Genomic DNA, 21,008 nt, shown 5'->3' on the forward strand with positions numbered 1-21,008 from the left:
CAGACAAGTGGAAACAAAAGAAATCTTGAAGCTAAGTTGGATGATAAGTGGCAGCTGTTAATAGATACAATATTGTGGACTGACACGTTTATGCATGAAATGATACTCTTTTTTTGTAGCAGTATTTTAGTAAGTACCATATTACATTGTTTCAATGGCTGTTTAGCGATATTATGCACGTATTTATGTTAAAATATAAATTTTATAGTCTTTTAAGGTATAATAAAATATGCGATCTGTGTTCAGAACTCGGTATTACTTCAGACTACTAAGTGGGAGCTGCATCTAGTTTTTTATGATTTCTTATGATATTTTGGTGACCAGTAAAGTATACTAGACATTGTATGTAAGCAAAATAATTTTTATTTAAATATATTGCACTTGCGCCTGAATTAATATCCACACGCAGATGTGGTTAGACCTTTAAATAGATCTGGCATTGTGCGTCTGCTGTGTGTTTATAATTGTAACTGCGGAGGAGTAGCGTCATCTCCACCATGACCTTGGTGAACACCCTCGGTGCTGTGGAGAGGCCAAATGGCAGTGCCTGGAACTGATAGTGACAGTCCAGCAGCGCAAATCCTGGTGAGGCAGCCAGATCAGAATGTGAAGGTACGCATCTTTGATATCCAGGGATACTAGGAATTCCCCCTCTTCCAGACCTGAGATCACCGCTATCAGAGACTCCATCTTTAATTTGAATTATCTCAAGTATGGGTTCAATGAGTTTAGGTTTAATATCGGCCTTACCAAACCGTCCGCTCGGTACCACAAACAGGTTTGAGTAATAACCCTTGTGTATTTGGTGAGGTGGAACTGGAACAATAACATTTGTTTGAACCAATTTTTGAATGGCTTCCTGTAGGATAGCACTTTCTGGCAGCAAAGCTGGTAAGCCTGATTTGAAGAATCGGTGAGGTGGAAGCTCCTGAAACTCCAGACTGTACCCCAGGGCAACAATATATTTTACCCAGGGGTCTAGGCAAGATGACGCCCAGATGTGGATGAAATCTTTTAGTCTCTCTCCCACCTGCCCGATCACCAGGCTGGGAGGTCCACCGTCATGCTGAAGACTTGGAGGAAGCAGAACCTGGCTTCTGTTCCTGAGAACCTGCTGGTGCAGATTTTCTGGATTTCCCCTAACCTCCTCTAAAAAAAGTGGAAGGGGGTTTGGACTTTTTAACTTTTGCGGTCCGTGGTGGTGTGGCTGAGGGAAGGAAATTTGACTTACCCACAGTCGCCGTGGAGATCCATGCATCCCCGAACAGAGGCTGACCTGTGAAGGGTAGGTTCTCCACACTTTTCTTGGATTCTGCATCCACAGACCATTGGCGCAGCCAGAGTCCTCTGCGTGCCGAGACAGCCTTGGAAGAAATACTTGCATTAAGCAGGCCAAGGTCTTTCATGGCCTCCACGTGAAACCTGCAGAATCCTATATGTGATGTAAAAACAAATCAATGTCACTTCTATCCATAGTATCTAATTCCTCTAGTAATGTGCCTCACCACCTTACTATGGCTTTAGAAATCCATGCACAAGCAATAGTGGGCCTTAAAGCTATGCCTGTAGCGGTGTATAGTGATTTCAGCGTAGTCTCAATCTTGCGGTCAGCCGGTTCTTTTAACGCGGTTCAACCAGGGACAAGTAAAACCACCTTTTTAGACAACCGAGATAGAAGTGTCTACTATCAGTGGGTTTTCCCACTTTTTTCTGTCCTCTTTGGGGAAAGGAAAAGCAATGAGAACCGTCTTTGGGATCTGGAAGTTTTTCTCTGGGTTCTCCCGGGATTTTTCAAACAAGGAATTTAACTCCTTAGAAGCAGGGAAGGTAAGGGAGGAGTTCTTATTGTCTGTAAAGTAAGCCTCCTCCACCTGCTCAGGTACTTTCTCGGTAATGTGTAAAATGTCCCTAATGGCCTCAGTCATTAATTGCACCCCCTTAGCAAGGGATGCATCACCCCCCTGCATATCGCCATCACTGCCCCCTGTATCAGAGTCGGTATCCATGTCAGCTTGCATTATCTGGGCAAGATCACACTTTTTCGGATACGTAGTAGGGGTCCCAGTTGAGGTAGTGGGAGATGAACACTTCAATACCTCAAGAGAATTCCTCAAAACCTGCGTTTCTTTCTCATTATATGACATCCTAGATGAAATCTTTTATATCATTCCCCTTATAGAATCCACCCATGGGGGTTCAGACTCAGAAGGCTGAGAAGGTACACGGCAGTCCTGAGTACATGGAATAGACTCTACAGGAGAAGATACACACTCTGCAGCACAAGCCACAGAGTCCCTAGACATGGTAATGTGAGATATACAGACAGACAGACAGACACACACACACACACACACACACACACACACACACGAAAATGTAAGACACAGTTTCCCCCAGAGTACCTTCAGAGAGTCACATAGTATAAGGAGACAGCCACACAGCGCCCCAGTAGGCAGTTAATACAGTAAAAGCCCGGCGCTGACTGAGTAACCTTAATATGGTAATCAGTAGTCAAATACACTCTCCCCCCCTGTCTATAACACCCTGGTACTGCAGAGGTATGCTGCAGCTATGTGGAGGGCAGCGCTCCCTGTCAGCGTCTCCTTCTGATGATCTGCAGGGAGAAAATGGCGCTGGTGAGCGCAGGATCCGCTCTGAGTAGTCCCACCCCCTGTAATGGCGTGTCTTCCCGCACTTAGTTGTTTATACTGGCCTGAGGTAATTTGCAGCTAACAGCGGGATTAGCCCGTTAGCCTTATGTGACCAGTGTAGGGTGATTGCGCTGGCCCAGGATGCCTCTCACAGCGCCGTACACAGTGTGCCGCTGAGCCTTCCGGAGCGCAGTCTGTCAGAGCAGTGCTCCCACCCTTGTGCCACCATTCCGGCTGGCGACCCGCTTCCCAGGCCGCTGGCGCTGTACTCACCACTCTTCTTTCTTCTGGCTTTGTTAAGGGGTGGAGGCCGTGCTGCGGAAGTGAGCGGTCGCCTCGTGGGCTTGCGATCAGCGACCTCAGGAGCTTAGTGTCCTGTCAGTGGAGATAGAGAACCATTAACTTCTACAGTTGGTTCCTACTCCCCCCCTAAGTCCCACGAAGCAGGGAGGCTGTTGCCAGCAGTCTGCCTGTACCTAACTAACTCAGAAAAATAATAAAACTGGAAAAACTCCTAAGAGCTCCCCTAGCTGTGACCGGCTCCTCCAGGCACATTTTTAAACTGAGTCTGGTAGGAGGGGCATAGAGGGACTTAAAGTGCCCATAGCTCCCAAGAGACCCGTCTATACCCCATGGTACTAAATGGAACCCCAGCATCCTCTAGGACATATGAGAAATTAGATTAAACCATGTTATTCTATTGAGAGAATGTAAAAATAGGATTTTGGTACCTACCGGTTAATCCTTTACTCGTAGTTCGTAGAGGATGCTGGGGTCCACATTAGTACCATAGGGTATAGACGGGTCCACCAGGAGCCGTTGGCACTTTTAGAGTTTGACAGTATGGGCTCGCTCCTCCCTCTATGCCCCTCCCACCAGACTCAGTCTAGAAATTGTGCCCGAGGAGACGACATACTTTGAGAGAAGGATATTACAAAGATAGTGGTGAGATTCATTCCAGCTCACACATACAAGGCAGTGTCAAGTCAACTAGCTTGAACTACTCAGCAACAGCTGAAACATTACTTACCAAGTAACAAACCAGTACTCAACTAAAACGAAGTTGTACTGAACCAAAATAAGTTTCATGGTAAGAACTTACCTTTGTTAAAACTCTTTCTGCGAGGTACACTGGGCTCCACAAGCATGGACAATGGGGTGTAGAGTAGGATCTTGATCCGAGGCACCAACAGGCTGAAAAGCTTTGACTGTTCCCAGAATGCATAGCGCCGCCTCCTCTATAACCCCGCCTCTCTGCACAGGAGCTCAGTTTTTAGTTAACCAGCCCAATGCAGTAGCAGGAAAAGAGACGACAACGGTTAGTAGCCACATACACCACACTCTCACGACAGGAGAAGTCTCAGCGGCTAATGCCATACCAATCCAAAGAAGCTAAGTGCGTCGGGGTGGGCACCTTGTGGAGCCCAATGTACCTCGCAGAAAGAGTTTTAACAAAGGTAAGTTATTACCATAAAACTCGTTTTCTGCTGCGGGGACCACTGGGCTCCACAAGGATGGACAATGGGGATGTCCTAAAGCAGTTCCTTATGGGAGGGGATGCACTGTAGCGGGCACAAGAACGCTGTGTCCAATGGAACCATCCTGGGAAGCGGCAGGTTCGAAGGCATAGAACCTTATGAACGTGTCCACAGAGGACCACGTATCCGCCTTGCACAATATTCAAGGGTCGCACCATGGCAGGCCGCCCAAGAAGGTCCAACAGACTAGAATGGGCTGTAATGTGAGCAGGAGCTGATAGACCAGCCCTCACCTAAGCATGTGCAATCACCATTCTAATCCATCTGGCCAAAGTTTGCTAGTGAGGTTGCGAAGAGAAAGAGAGACTCTTTGTTGGGGCACGCTTGAAAAACTAAAACTTAACTTTTAATACAAAATACATTATAATATAGTACACTGAATCAAACACACATATAAATATTAGCTAATGAAAATGACAGTGACACCTGAGGTGAAAATATTAGAAAGTAAATTTGATTGTCACAGGATAACGGATAATCTGTTGGCATAAAATGCATAGACATTACATATGTTGCAGATATGCTGAGATTATAATCCTTGCATAATTGCCTGTGAAAAAAATATATCTAACCTGGTAAGGGTTCAATCTGCTACTTAGAAGTTTGTGTCAAAGGAGTACCAAAAATAAGAGAGCAAGTACTTATAACAGGTAGGCAGAAAATTAACGAAGCTAAATGGCTAGGAGAAAGGAAAAATAAGGTGTGAAAATTGGTAACAGTCAAAGGTTGCTCCAAAACCTCCGTTTATCACAAATACAAAGATATTTATTACTACACCTGATATTCCCTAGCAGTCTCCCAAATAGGTACTAATCAGGCTATTCACTGCTTAGCTTCCAAGATCAGGCGAGGTTGGGCGTACCCAGTGAAATATGGTAGTAAAGACACCTAGATTGTGAATACAATGGTATATGGTTATTGGCATATACCAAAAGAAGTACTTCTATGGTTCACTATTGTGCCCAGTCCTTCTGTTGCTTTTGAATTACCGAATGGACATGTGACTGGCATCAAATTGTGAAAGAGTACTGTAGAATTGTAGAGTCTAGGAAACGTATAGGTACAGGTCCCGTCTTCTATTCTCTATTGTCAGCCACATATCTCATATGGTAGATATGGGACCGGAGAGACGGGTTTCCTGTGCCCAGAAAAAATAAGAGTGAAATTACACAGGTATCTTAAGCCCTAACGACAGTAAAATGATAGAGAATCTAGGGATGTGTGTTTTTGATTTTACTGCTATAGGCATAAGGAGAAATTTTGGGAGGACTGGGGAAACATTCAGGGAGTAATGAGTATTACTCAAATGAAATAAATAAGTAGCAGATTACGCAAATATTAAACCGTCAATTGAATAAGATTTCATGTTATACGATACCAGGAGATGAGTGGGCTGAGCCGTGCACTGCTCAGCTCCACAGGACACAGACGGCCGTTTCACCGGGTGGTGGCTTGTTCACTGTGTGAAGAGATGGTGGAAGGCAGGGTATTTAAGTCAATAGTGGGAGTGGTCCGATTATATGGACCAATAATAAGACAGGGGAAGGGGTGGAGGTAATGTTATGTAACATCCTCCATGTCAGTTCCGGTTTCAGGACCCGGAAGTAATAATATTGATTGACCTCTGCAAACAGTGTCTCGATAACTAAGAAATTATGAGTTTATCTGTCAAAACTTTGTTTTGAGAAAGGTTTAATAAATTCGAAAGTGCTGAGGCCAAATGTAATGTCTCAGGTCGGGATTTGGAGGGTTATTAAAATGAGGAATTAACGTGGACGCATCGCCGGGCAAGTATACGTCACTTCCGGTCACGGAGACCGGAAGTCGTAAGATGCCGTGATAACGAAAGTTTAAAATATGGTTAGTTTGTAGGTCTCACAAGGCCCGCAATTACAGGGTGGGCCATGACATGAAGATAAGTAACCGGGTGGCTATAGTGGCATCACCCGAGACGGAATGAGACCTACATGACCGGAAGTGATGTGGACGCAAAAATACATCACTTCCTGTTTAGAAAAATGTGCCGTGGAGCTAGACTTCGTGACCGGATATGACGAGGACAATGTTCTGCAGAGGAAATGTCCGTCTTTACTAGTTCATGTTTTGAATAAAACCGGATATACCGTGTGTAACATAGAAAAAGGGGGGTTTTGAGGTTTATGTATAGCTGGTCATTAGGTAATCATAAATAAAATACATTGGGTGATACGGAGTTAAAAGGAAAGAAAATTGTTATGGAAATAAAATAATAAATTAATCATTAAGTAATGAAATACCATGTGTATATATATTAAGTATGTAAGTTATGAAATTAGATGGTAATGAAAAGCATGATAGCTAGTGATTATTGATGATTAATGAGAGAACTACAATGAAGTAAATCAAGAGGAAGTGGGGAGTTTCTAAGTGAGATTTTAATTATAATTTTACTTATGATAATAAATTACATCTGAAATGGAATTGTTAGTGTTTAGTGAGGGACATGGTAAGTTTTAAAAAAAAGTGAAATGAACTAGGTGTGACAAAATTGGGAGAGACCAATAGCAATTGCTGAGTTGATGTGTGTGGGGTGAGTATTTGGGTGGGATTAATGAGAGGTGCCTTGTTGGGAGGTGCAGTGATTGTTTGGACGTGCAATGGTTCTGGGTATGAGAGGAGGGGAATGGGTGAGTGTGTTGATGTGTTGGGGAAGGGATAGTGGGAGGTGCAATAGTTCAGGGCAAGGGAAGAAGGGAAAGGGTGGATTTGATGATGTATTGGGGAAGAGATTATAATATATTGTGATATGAAGCACTGAACTAAGGAAAAGGGTGACAAAGTGTCGTCTAGGGATGGAGAGAAGGTGTAATGTGTAAGTGAATAAGTAATATTCAAAAGGTAAAATGATGAAATTTGGAAAAATTTATAGAGAAATTTATTTGTAGGGGATGATTCATGTGTGGAAGTGGATGGTACAAGGATTCAAATAAAGACTCCATAATTGATGTATTCATTCATGCCCATTGGAGCAAGGCAATTGAGTTTAAAAGTCCATTCTGATTCATGTTTTAAGAGTTCTTGCATCAAGTCTCCTCCACGTATTCCTAGACTCACTTTTTCCAAACCAAAGGCTTTAAGTTCTTTGGGATTGGCCTGATGATGGTTAAGGAAATGGCGTGCCACTGATGTTAATTTTTTCATTTTTTGAAGATCGGATGTTGCATTTCTCACTGAGCCTACATGTTCCAAAATGCGTTGTTTCAAGGCTCTAGTGGTAATGCCAACATATTTCATGTTGCAACTGCACGATATACAATACACAACCCCAACTGCATTGCAGTTGATAAACTGGTTGATGAATTTTTCTTCACCATATCGGTCCAATACTGAAGATGTCTTGATCATATGTGGGCATGCTTTGCAAGTTCCACATGGGAAGGACCCCTTAATGGTTGACTGTTTTTTGGGGTTTTTGGAAAAATGACTACTTGTGAGTTTATCTTTAAGATTTCTAGATCTTCTCCAACTCATGGAGGGTTTAGGTCCTATACTCTCTGCCAGATCTTTGTCTAAAAGCAAGACTGGCCAGTGTTTGTTGATAGATTCCTGTATCTCCCTCCACTCTCTGCAGAAAGTGCCCACGAATCTGAGCTTGTTATTTTGTTCCAAGTGTTTGCTGGTTGTGGTATGTGGAAAGATCAATGTGTCCCTTGATACCTGGCTGACATGCCATTTGGCTTTTTTGATTGATCTGTGACTGTAGCCGCGTTCCCGTAGTCTTACTGTTAATTCCCTACTTTTCTGTAGGAAGGTTGAGGAGTCTGAGCAGTTTCTTTTCAAACGTAGGAACTCCCCCTTGGGGATATTTTCTACTGTCGGGGGGAAGTGCGCACTGGTCTGGTGTAAGAGACTATTGGTAGACGTCTCTTTGCGATACAGTTCAGTTTCTATCTGGTCATTGGGTGCTCTGGAAATTAGAAGATCTAGAAAGCACACTGAATCCTTGCTAATGTGATGAGCAAGTCTCAGATTATACTCATTGGTATTGAGTTCCTCAATGAATGTCAATAACAGTTTTTTGTCACCTTCCCATATTAGGATGATGTCATCGATGTAGCGCCACCACGCAACTACATGTCGAGTGAATCTCTCATTGTTTGGATGCATCACAATTTCTCTCTCCCACCAACCTAAATATAGGTTTGCGTATGTTGGTGCGCAAGCCGCCCCCATCGCTGTGCCGCGAGTTTGAAGGTAAAACTTGTCGTTGAATGTAAAGTAGTTCCTTGTTAATATGAATTCCAGAAGTTCAATTAATAAGTTATGGAAATCGTTAGTGCCAGCCATTTCAAGAAAGTATCTGACTGCTTTTAAGCCGATCGCATGTTTTATGCTGGTATAAAGCGATTCCACATCGAGTGTAACCAACAGATGGTTGTCATCAAGTTGTACATCATGTAATTTTTGAAGTACATCTGTTGTATCTCGTAGGTATGAGGGCAAGTTAAGTACATGCTGACGTAAATGTAAGTCCAGGAAGATACTTGGCTTTTCCAGTATTCCATTTTGTCCGGATACGATTGGTCGCCCAGGTGGTACAGAAAGATTTTTATGAACCTTCGGTAGAAGGTACAGAGTTGGTGTTTTAGGTTTGGCGGTCATAAGATACTCAGTTTCCTCTTTGGTTAATGTGCCTTGAGAGTATGCCCAGTCTAAAATCCTGTTAAGGGCAATCCTAAAGTTGTCTGTTGGGTCAAAGGTTATTTGTTTATAACACTCTGTATCTCCCAATTGTCGCATTGCCTCAATGATATACATTGGTTTTGGCCATAGGACAATGTTGCCCCCCTTATCAGAGGGCTTAATCACTATGTCAGACCAGGACTGTATTTCTCGCAATGTTCTCCTTTCAATTTTGCTTAAGTTATCGTCATAGAGTGGTTTGGATTGGGACTTGGTATGGATTTTATCCAGGTCACGGGCTACTAATTCTTGAAACACTCTGGTTTCAGGTGAGATATGTTCCGGAGGGAAGAAAGTAGATTTTTTCTTACATCTAGGTCTTGAAATTGTGTCCATGGTAAACAAATCGCCAGTTTGAAGTTCCTCAAGTGCAGCTAGGGCCTCTATTTCTTCTGTGGTGAAGGATTCATCTATTGTATTCGGTTCCGTATCATTTGACCGGGAGGATTCCTGACGTGTTGCGAAGAATTTTCTGAGAAGTAGTTTCCGCCCAAAGAGTTTTAGATCTTTTTCCCAATGGAAGCGATTTAGTGGTTGTGTAGGCGAGAAGGATAATCCTTTCGAGAGGAGAGTGATGTGATCGACAGTGAGGGTTTTGTCTGAGAGATTAATAACTCTGAGATTAGCCTCCTGTGTTACTTCCTCCTGTTGTTCCTTACTGGGTATCTGGGTTCCCAGTTGGTTTGATCTCGTTGGTTTCTTAGTCCCCCTCCTTGTCTTCCTCTTTGTCGAAGTCTTGGTCTTCCTCCCCTCCTGTCTGATCCTAAAAAATGAGTCGATGTGTAATTGTTGGAATCATCCCTATAGTTGTAGGTTGCGCCTTCCATATTGCCAGAGTCAGAGTATGCCTCTCCCCCTGACGATTCTGCCTCAGAAGAGGTGTATCTATCTTGCGACTGATTGTATTCTCTACGTGTGGGTGTTTTGCTCCAACGAAATATATTACCTGTCTTGAAGTCCCGCATATCTCTCGCAAATTTGCTTTTCTTTCTTTCGATTATTTTTTGTTCATAGGGTTCAAGTTCTTTCTTGATTTTTTCAAAGGTTTGTTGGAATTTGGTGTTGGTCTCCCAACACCCACACGTAGAGAATACAATCAGTCGCAAGATAGATACACCTCTTCTGAGGCAGAATCGTCAGGGGGAGAGGAATACTCTGACTCTGGCAATATGGAAGGCGCAACCTACAACTATAGGGATGATTCCAACAATTACACATCGACTCATTTTTTAGGATCAGACAGGAGGGGAGGAAGACCAAGACTTCGACAAAGAGGAAGACAAGGAGGGGGACTAAGAAACCAATGAGATCAAACCAACTGGGAACCCAGATACCCAGTAAGGAACAACAGGAGGAAGTAACACAGGAGGCTAATCTCAGAGTTATTAATCTCTCAGACAAAACCCTCACTGTCGATCACATCACTCTCCTCTCGAAAGGATTATCCTTCTCGCCTACACAACCACTAAATCGCTTCCATTGGGATAAAGATCTAAAACTCTTTGGGCGGAAACTACTTCTCAGAAAATTCTTCGCAACACGTCAGGAATCCTCCCGGTCAAATGATACGGAACCGAATACAATAGATGAATCCTTCACCACAGAAGAAATAGAGGCCCTAGCTGCACTTGAGGAACTTCAAACTGGCGATTTGTTTACCATGGACACAATTTCAAGACCTAGATGTAAGAAAAAATCTACTTTCTTCCCTCCGGAACATATCTCACCTGAAACCAGAGTGTTTCAAGAATTAGTAGCCCGTGACCTGGATAAAATCCATACCAAGTCCCAATCCAAACCACTCTATGACGATAACTTAAGCAAAATTGAAAGGAGAACATTGCGAGAAATACAGTCCTGGTCTGACATAGTGATTAAGCCCTCTGATAAGGGGGGCAACATTGTCCTATGGCCAAAACCAATGTATATCATTGAGGCAATGCGACAATTGGGAGATACAGAGTGTTATAAACAAATAACCTTTGACCCAACAGACAACTTTAGGATTGCCCTTAACAGGATTTTAGACCGGGCATACTCTCAAGGCACATTAACCAAAGAGGAAACTGAGTATCTTATGACCGCCAAACCTAAAACACCAACTCTGTACCTTCTACCGAATGTTCATAAAAATCTTTCTGTACCACCTGGGCGACCAATCGTATCCGGACAAAATGGAATACTGGAAAAGCCAAGTATCTTCCTGGACTTACATTTACGTCAGCATGTACTTAACTTGCCCTCATACCTACGAGATACAACAGATGTACTTCAAAAATTACATGATGTACAACTTGATGACAACCATCTGTTGGTTACACTCGATGTGGAATCGCTTTATACCAGCATAAAACATGCGATCGGCTTAAAAGCAGTCAGATACTTTCTTGAAATGGCTGGCACTAACGATTTCCATAACTTATTAATTGAACTTCTGGAATTCATATTAACAAGGAACTACTTTACATTCAACGACAAGTTTTACCTTCAAACTCGCGGCACAGCGATGGGGGCGGCTTGCGCACCAACATACGCAAACCTATATTTAGGTTGGTGGGAGAGAGAAATTGTGATGCATCCAAACAATGAGAGATTCACTCGACATGTAGTTGCGTGGTGGCGCTACATCGATGACATCATCCTAATATGGGAAGGTGACAAAAAACTGTTATTGACATTCATTGAGGAACTCAATACCAATGAGTATAATCTGAGACTTGCTCATCACATTAGCAAGGATTCAGTGTGCTTTCTAGATCTTCTAATTTCCAGAGCACCCAATGACCAGATAGAAACTGAACTGTATCGCAAAGAGACGTCTACCAATAGTCTCTTACACCAGACCAGTGCGCACTTCCCCCCGACAGTAGAAAATATCCCCAAGGGGGAGTTCCTACGTTTGAAAAGAAACTGCTCAGACTCCTCAACCTTCCTACAGAAAAGTAGGGAATTAACAGTAAGACTACGGGAACGCGGCTACAGTCACAGATCAATCAAAAAAGCCAAATGGCATGTCAGCCAGGTATCAAGGGACACATTGATCTTTCCACATACCACAACCAGCAAACACTTGGAACAAAATAACAAGCTCAGATTCGTGGGCACTTTCTGCAGAGAGTGGAGGGAGATACAGGAATCTATCAACAAACACTGGCCAGTCTTGCTTTTAGACAAAGATCTGGCAGAGAGTATAGGACCTAAACCCTCCATGAGTTGGAGAAGATCTAGAAATCTTAAAGATAAACTCACAAGTAGTCATTTTTCCAAAAACCCCAAAAAACAGTCAACCATTAAGGGGTCCTTCCCATGTGGAACTTGCAAAGCATGCCCACATATGATCAAGACATCTTCAGTATTGGACCGATATGGTGAAGAAAAATTCATCAACCAGTTTATCAACTGCAATGCAGTTGGGGTTGTGTATTGTATATCGTGCAGTTGCAACATGAAATATGTTGGCATTACCACTAGAACCTTGAAACAACGCATTTTGGAACATGTAGGCTCAGTGAGAAATGCAACATCCGATCTTCAAAAAATGAAAAAATTAACATCAGTGGCACGCCATTTCCTTAACCATCATCAGGCCAATCCCAAAGAACTTAAAGCCTTTGGTTTGGAAAAAGTGAGTCTAGGAATACGTGGAGGAGACTTGATGCAAGAACTCTTAAAACATGAATCAGAATGGACTTTTAAACTCAATTGCCTTGCTCCAATGGGCATGAATGAATACATCAATTATGGAGTCTTTATTTGAATCCTTGTACCATCCACTTCCACACATGAATCATCCCCTACAAATAAATTTCTCTATAAATTTTTCCAAATTTCATCATTTTACCTTTTGAATATTACTTATTCACTTACACATTACACCTTCTCTCCATCCCTAGACGACACTTTGTCACCCTTTTCCTTAGTTCAGTGCTTCATATCACAATATATTATAATCTCTTCCCCAATACATCATCAAATCCACCCTTTCCCTTCTTCCCTTGCCCTGAACTATTGCACCTCCCACTATCCCTTCCCCAACACATCAACACACTCACCCATTCCCCTCCTCTCATACCCAGAACCATTGCACGTCCAAACAATCACTGCACCTCCCAACAAGGCACCTCTCATTAATCCCACCCAAATACTCACCCCACACACATCAACTCAGCAATTGCTATTGGTCTCTCCCAATTTTGTCACACCTAGTTCATTTCACTTTTTTTTAAAACTTACCATGTCCCTCACTAAACACTAACAATTCCATTTCAGCTGTAATTTATTATCATAAGTAAAATTATAATTAAAATCTCACTTAGAAACTCCCCACTTCCTCTTGATTTACTTCATTGTAGTTCTCTCATTAATCATCAATAATCACTAGCTATCATGCTTTTCATTACCATCTAATTTCATAACTTCAATACTTAATATATATACACATGGTATTTCATTACTTAATGATTAATTTATTATTTTATTTCCATAACAATTTTCTTTCCTTTTAACTCCGTATCACCCAATGTATTTTATTTATGATTACCCAATGACCAGCTATACATAAACCTCAAAACCCCCCTTTTTCTATGTTACACACGGTATATCCGGTTTTATTCAAAACATGAACTAGTAAAGACGGACATTTCCTCTGCAGAACATTGTCCTCGTCATATCCGGTCACGAAGTCTAGCTCCACGGCACATTTTTCTAAACAGGAAGTGATGTATTTTTGCGTCCACATCACTTCCGGTCATGTAGGTCTCATTCCGTCTCGGGTGATGCCACTATAGCCACCCGGTTACTTATCTTCATGTCATGGCCCACCCTGTAATTGCGGGCCTTGTGAGACCTACAAACTAACCATATTTTAAACTTTCGTTATCACGGCATCTTACGACTTCCGGTCTCCGTGACCGGAAGTGACGTATACTTGCCCGGCGATGCGTCCACGTTAATTCCTCATTTTAATAACCCTCCAAATCCCGACCTGAGACATTACATTTGGCCTCAGCACTTTCGAATTTATTAAACCTTTCTCAAAACAAAGTTTTGACAGATAAACTCATAATTTCTTAGTTATCGAGACACTGTTTGCAGAGGTCAATCAATATTATTACTTCCGGGTCCTGAAACCGGAACTGACATGGAGGATGTTACATAACATTACCTCCACCCCTTCCCCTGTCTTATTATTGGTCCATATAATCGGACCACTCCCACTATTGACTTAAATACCCTGCCTTCCACCATCTCTTCACACAGTGAACAAGCCACCACCCGGTGAAACGGCCGTCTGTGTCCTGTGGAGCTGAGCAGTGCACGGCTCAGCCCACTCATCTCCTGGTATCGTATAACATGAAATCTTATTCAATTGACTGTTTAATATTTGCATAATCTGCTACTTATTTATTTCATTTGAGTAATACTCATTACTCCCTGAATGTTTCCCCAGTCCTCCCAAAATTTCTCCTTATGCCTATAGCAGTAAAATCAAAAACACACATCCCTAGATTCTCTATCATTTTACTGTCGTTAGGGCTTAAGATACCTGTGTAATTTCACTCTTATATTTTTTCTGGGCACAGGAAACCCGTCTCTCCGGTCCCATATCTACCATATGAGATATGTGGCTGACAATAGAGAATAGAAGACGGGACCTGTACCTATACGTTTCCTAGACTCTACAATTCTACAGTACTCTTTCACAATTTGATGCCAGTCACATGTCCATTCGGTAATTCAAAAGCAACAGAAGGACTGGGCACAATAGTGAACCATAGAAGTACTTCTTTTGGTATATGCCAATAACCATATACCATTGTATTCACAATCTAGGTGTCTTTACTACCATATTTCACTGGGTACGCCCAACCTCGCCTGATCTTGGAAGCTAAACAGTGAATAGCCTGATTAGTACCTATTTGGGAGACTGCTAGGGAATATCAGGTGTAGTAATAAATATCTTTGTATTTGTGATAAACGGAGGTTTTGGAGCAACCTTTGACTGTTACCAATTTTCACACCTTATTTTTCCTTTCTCCTAGCCATTTAGCTTCGTTAATTTTCTGCCTACCTGTTATAAGTACTTGCTCTCTTATTTTTGGTACTCCTTTGACACAAACTTCTAAGTAGCAGATTGAACCCTTACCAGGTTAGATATATTTTTTTCACAGGCAATTATGCAAGGATTATAATCTCAGCATATCTGCAACATATGTAATGTCTATGCATTTTATGCCAACAGATTATCCGTTATCCTGTGACAATCAAATTTACTTTCTAATATTTTCACCTCAGGTGTCACTGTCATTTTCATTAGCTAATATTTATATGTGTGTTTGATTCAGTGTACTATATTATAATGTATTTTGTATTAAAAGTTAAGTTTTAGTTTTTCAAGCGTGCCCCAACAAAGAGTCTCTCTTTCTCTTCGCAACCTCACCATATATCATTGACTCTGGGTGCACCACCAACAATCACCTTAATTACCTATACAGTCAAGTTCAATATATTTGCACTGTTGGTCTACAAGGGACAAATTATCTAAGAGCCCATTCCAAAGAATTTTATACCATCCTGTGCGGCACCAATCCTCTTTTTCTTCTGTCTACTTATGCTGATTGAATCTTCAGCTTCAGGTGCCAGCACGGACAGAACATCTTTGTTCCTTCATGCCAATTACTGGCATAATTTGTTGTAGTACACTCTTACCACACACATCAATATAAAGACGTATATTTGTCTCATATTTGGTATAATATCTCATCCTATAATAATAAATAAACAAAGACAACATGGCTTCTTTTAGCCTCCGCAATGAATTGAGTAGTAGACATGCGTCACTACAAAGTGTGGAAGACATCTTCAATAGTGGAACAGATTTGCCTCCAGACAACTCAGGGTGGGACTCTGAACTTAACAAACTAAGATCCTGTCTACAGAAGAGGATGCGATCTACATGGGATGTCAAAACTCTGGAAAGCTACGCAAAAAATAAAATTACACCACGAGGTCTGAGACCTAAAATCTTTCCAACCTTTCAATTAACCACGGACAGTCTAACTACAGAATGGGAAGGAGTGCTTTTAAAATGCTCCCAAGATCTCATGGCCATTTTAATTAAGCACAATCATCTAGTGCTAAATGCATGTGAAAAGGAAATAGAAGACCTGGGAAAAAGCCTTGAAGAATGGGAGACCAACACCAAATTCCAACAAACCTTTGAAAAAATCAAGAAAGAACTTGAACCCTATGAACAAAAAATAATCGAAAGAAAGAAAAGCAAATTTGCGAGAGATATGCGGGACTTCAAGACAGGTAATATATTTCGTTGGAGCAAAACACCCACACGTAGAGAATACAATCAGTCGCAAGATAGATACACCTCTTCTGAGGCAGAATCGTCAGGGGGAGAGGAATACTCTGACTCTGGCAATATGGAAGGCGCAACCTACAACTATAGGGATGATTCCAACAATTACACATCGACTCATTTTTTAGGATCAGACAGGAGGGGAGGAAGACCAAGACTTCGACAAAGAGGAAGACAAGGAGGGGGACTAAGAAACCAACGAGATCAAACCAACTGGGAACCCAGATACCCAGTAAGGAACAACAGGAGGAAGTAACACAGGAGGCTAATCTCAGAGTTATTAATCTCTCAGACAAAACCCTCACTGTCGATCACATCACTCTCCTCTCGAAAGGATTATCCTTCTCGCCTACACAACCACTAAATCGCTTCCATTGGGAAAAAGATCTAAAACTCTTTGGGCGGAAACTACTTCTCAGAAAATTCTTCGCAACACGTCAGGAATCCTCCCGGTCAAAGGATACGGAACCGAATACAATAGATGAATCCTTCACCACAGAAGAAATAGAGGCCCTAGCTGCACTTGAGGAACTTCAAACTGGCAATTTGTTTACCATGGACACAATTTCAAGACCTAGATGTAAGAAAAAATCTACTTTCTTCCCTCCGGAACATATCTCACCTGAAACCAGAGTGTTTCAAGAATTAGTAGCCCGTGACCTGGATAAAATCCATACCAAGTCCCAATCCAAACCACTCTATGACGATAACTTAAGCAAAATTGAAAGGAGAACATTGCGAGAAATACAGTCCTGGTCTGACATAGTGATTAAGCCCTCTGATAAGGGGGGCAACATTGTCCTATGGCCAAAACCAATGTATATCATTGAGGCAATGCAACAATTGGGAGATACAGAGTGTTATAAACAAATAACCTTTGACCCAACAGACAACTTTAGGATTGCCCTTAACAGGATTTTAGACCGGGCATACTCTCAAGGCACATTAACCAAAGAGGAAACTGAGTATCTTATGACCGCCAAACCTAAAACACCAACTCTGTACCTTCTACCGAAGGTTCATAAAAATCTTTCTGTACCACCTGGGCGACCAATCGTATCCGGACAAAATGGAATACTGGAAAAGCCAAGTATCTTCCTGGACTTACATTTACGTCAGCATGTACTTAACTTGCCCTCATACCTACGAGATACAACAGATGTACTTCAAAAATTACATGATGTACAACTTGATGACAACCATCTGTTGGTTACACTCGATGTGGAATCGCTTTATACCAGCATAAAACATGCGATCGGCTTAAAAGCAGTCAGATACTTTCTTGAAATGGCTGGCACTAACGATTTCCATAACTTATTAATTGAACTTCTGGAATTCATATTAACAAGGAACTACTTTACATTCAATGACAAGTTTTACCTTCAAACTCGCGGCACAGCGATGGGGGCGGCTTGCGCACCAACATACGCAAACCTATATTTAGGTTGGTGGGAGAGAGAAATTGTGATGCATCCAAACAATGAGAGATTCACTCGACATGTAGTTGCGTGGTGGCGCTACATCGATGACATCATCCTAATATGGGAAGGTGACAAAAAACTGTTATTGACATTCATTGAGGAACTCAATACCAATGAGTATAATCTGAGACTTGCTCATCACATTAGCAAGGATTCAGTGTGCTTTCTAGATCTTCTAATTTCCAGAGCACCCAATGACCAGATAGAAACTGAACTGTATCGCAAAGAGACGTCTACCAATAGTCTCTTACACCAGACCAGTGCGCACTTCCCCCCGACAGTAGAAAATATCCCCAAGGGGGAGTTCCTACGTTTGAAAAGAAACTGCTCAGACTCCTCAACCTTCCTACAGAAAAGTAGGGAATTAACAGTAAGACTACGGGAACGCGGCTACAGTCACAGATCAATCAAAAAAGCCAAATGGCATGTCAGCCAGGTATCAAGGGACACATTGATCTTTCCACATACCACAACCAGCAAACACTTGGAACAAAATAACAAGCTCAGATTCGTGGGCACTTTCTGCAGAGAGTGGAGGGAGATACAGGAATCTATCAACAAACACTGGCCAGTCTTGCTTTTAGACAAAGATCTGGCAGAGAGTATAGGACCTAAACCCTCCATGAGTTGGAGAAGATCTAGAAATCTTAAAGATAAACTCACAAGTAGTCATTTTTCCAAAAACCCCAAAAAACAGTCAACCATTAAGGGGTCCTTCCCATGTGGAACTTGCAAAGCATGCCCACATATGATCAAGACATCTTCAGTATTGGACCGATATGGTGAAGAAAAATTCATCAACCAGTTTATCAACTGCAATGCAGTTGGGGTTGTGTATTGTATATCGTGCAGTTGCAACATGAAATATGTTGGCATTACCACTAGAGCCTTGAAACAACGCATTTTGGAACATGTAGGCTCAGTGAGAAATGCAACATCCGATCTTCAAAAAATGAAAAAATTAACATCAGTGGCACGCCATTTCCTTAACCATCATCAGGCCAATCCCAAAGAACTTAAAGCCTTTGGTTTGGAAAAAGTGAGTCTAGGAATACGTGGAGGAGACTTGATGCAAGAACTCTTAAAACATGAATCAGAATGGACTTTTAAACTCAATTGCCTTGCTCCAATGGGCATGAATGAATACATCAATTATGGAGTCTTTATTTGAATCCTTGTACCATCCACTTCCACACATGAATCATCCCCTACAAATAAATTTCTCTATAAATTTTTCCAAATTTCATCATTTTACCTTTTGAATATTACTTATTCACTTACACATTACACCTTCTCTCCATCCCTAGACGACACTTTGTCACCCTTTTCCTTAGTTCAGTGCTTCATATCACAATATATTATAATCTCTTCCCCAATACATCATCAAATCCACCCTTTCCCTTCTTCCCTTGCCCTGAACTATTGCACCTCCCACTATCCCTTCCCCAACACATCAACACACTCACCCATTCCCCTCCTCTCATACCCAGAACCATTGCACGTCCAAACAATCACTGCACCTCCCAACAAGGCACCTCTCATTAATCCCACCCAAATACTCACCCCACACACATCAACTCAGCAATTGCTATTGGTCTCTCCCAATTTTGTCACACCTAGTTCATTTCACTTTTTTTTAAAACTTACCATGTCCCTCACTAAACACTAACAATTCCATTTCAGCTGTAATTTATTATCATAAGTAAAATTATAATTAAAATCTCACTTAGAAACTCCCCACTTCCTCTTGATTTACTTCATTGTAGTTCTCTCATTAATCATCAATAATCACTAGCTATCATGCTTTTCATTACCATCTAATTTCATAACTTACATACTTAATATATATACACATGGTATTTCATTACTTAATGATTAATTTATTATTTTATTTCCATAACAATTTTCTTTCCTTTTAACTCCGTATCACCCAATGTATTTTATTTATGATTACCTAATGACCAGCTATACATAAACCTCAAAACCCCCCTTTTTCTATGTTACACACGGTATATCCGTTTTTATTCAAAACATGAACTAGTAAAGACGGACATTTCCTCTGCAGGACATTGTCCTCGTCATATCCGGCCACGAAGTCTAGCTCCACGGCACATTTTTCTAAACAGGAAGTGATGTATTTTTGCGTCCACATCACTTCCGGTCATGTAGGTCTCATTCCGTCTCGGGTGATGCCACTATAGCCACCCGGTTACTTATCTTCATGTCATGGCCCACCCTGTAATTGCGGGCCTTGTGAGACCTACAAACTAGCCATATTTTAAACTTTCGTTATCACGGCATCTTACGACATCCGTCTCCGTGACCGGAAGTGACGTATACTTGCCCGGCGATGCGTCCACGTTAATTCCTCATTTTAATAACCCTCCAAATCCCGACCTGAGACATTACATTTGGCCTCAGCACTTTCGAATTTATTAAACCTTTCTCAAAACAAAGTTTTGACAGATAAACTCATAATTTCTTAGTTATCGAGACACTGTTTGCAGAGGTCAATCAATATTATTACTTCCGGGTCCTGAAACCGGAACTGACATGGAGGATGTTACATAACATTACCTCCACCCCTTCCCCTGTCTTATTATTGGTCCATATAATCGGACCACTCCCACTATTGACTTAAATACCCTGCCTTCCACCATCTCTTCACACAGTGAACAAGCCACCACCCGGTGAAACGGCCGTCTGTGTCCTGTGGAGCTGAGCAGTGCACGGCTCAGCCCACTCATCTCCTGGTATCGTATAACATGAAATCTTATTCAATTGACTGTTTAATATTTGCGTAATCTGCTACTTATTTATTTCATTTGAGTAATACTCATTACTCCCTGAATGTTTCCCCAGTCCTCCCAAAATTTCTCCTTATGCCTATAGCAGTAAAATCAAAAACACACATCCCTAGATTCTCTATCATTTTACTGTCGTTAGGGCTTAAGATACCTGTGTAATTTCACTCTTATTTTTTCTGGGCACAGGAAACCCGTCTCTCCGGTCCCATATCTACCATATGAGATATGTGGCTGACAATAGAGAATAGAAGACGGGACCTGTACCTATACGTTTCCTAGACTCTACAATTCTACAGTACTCTTTCACAATTTGATGCCAGTCACATGTCCATTCGGTAATTCAAAAGCAACAGAAGGACTGGGCACAATAGTGAACCATAGAAGTACTTCTTTTGGTATATGCCAATAACCATATACCATTGTATTCACAATCTAGGTGT

The 21,008-nt window shown here is 41.7% G+C and overlaps 1 pseudogene; it reads right to left on the bottom strand.

Annotated features, from left to right (window-relative positions):
* Positions 1–4,954: 4,954 nt before the first annotated feature.
* Positions 4,955–5,073, bottom strand: LOC134912956 (5S ribosomal RNA; annotated as a pseudogene).
* Positions 5,074–21,008: the final 15,935 nt, after the last annotated feature.

Source organism: Pseudophryne corroboree, chromosome 4 (genome assembly GCF_028390025.1).
Source record: "Pseudophryne corroboree isolate aPseCor3 chromosome 4, aPseCor3.hap2, whole genome shotgun sequence".
Lineage (NCBI taxonomy): Eukaryota > Metazoa > Chordata > Amphibia > Anura > Myobatrachidae > Pseudophryne > Pseudophryne corroboree.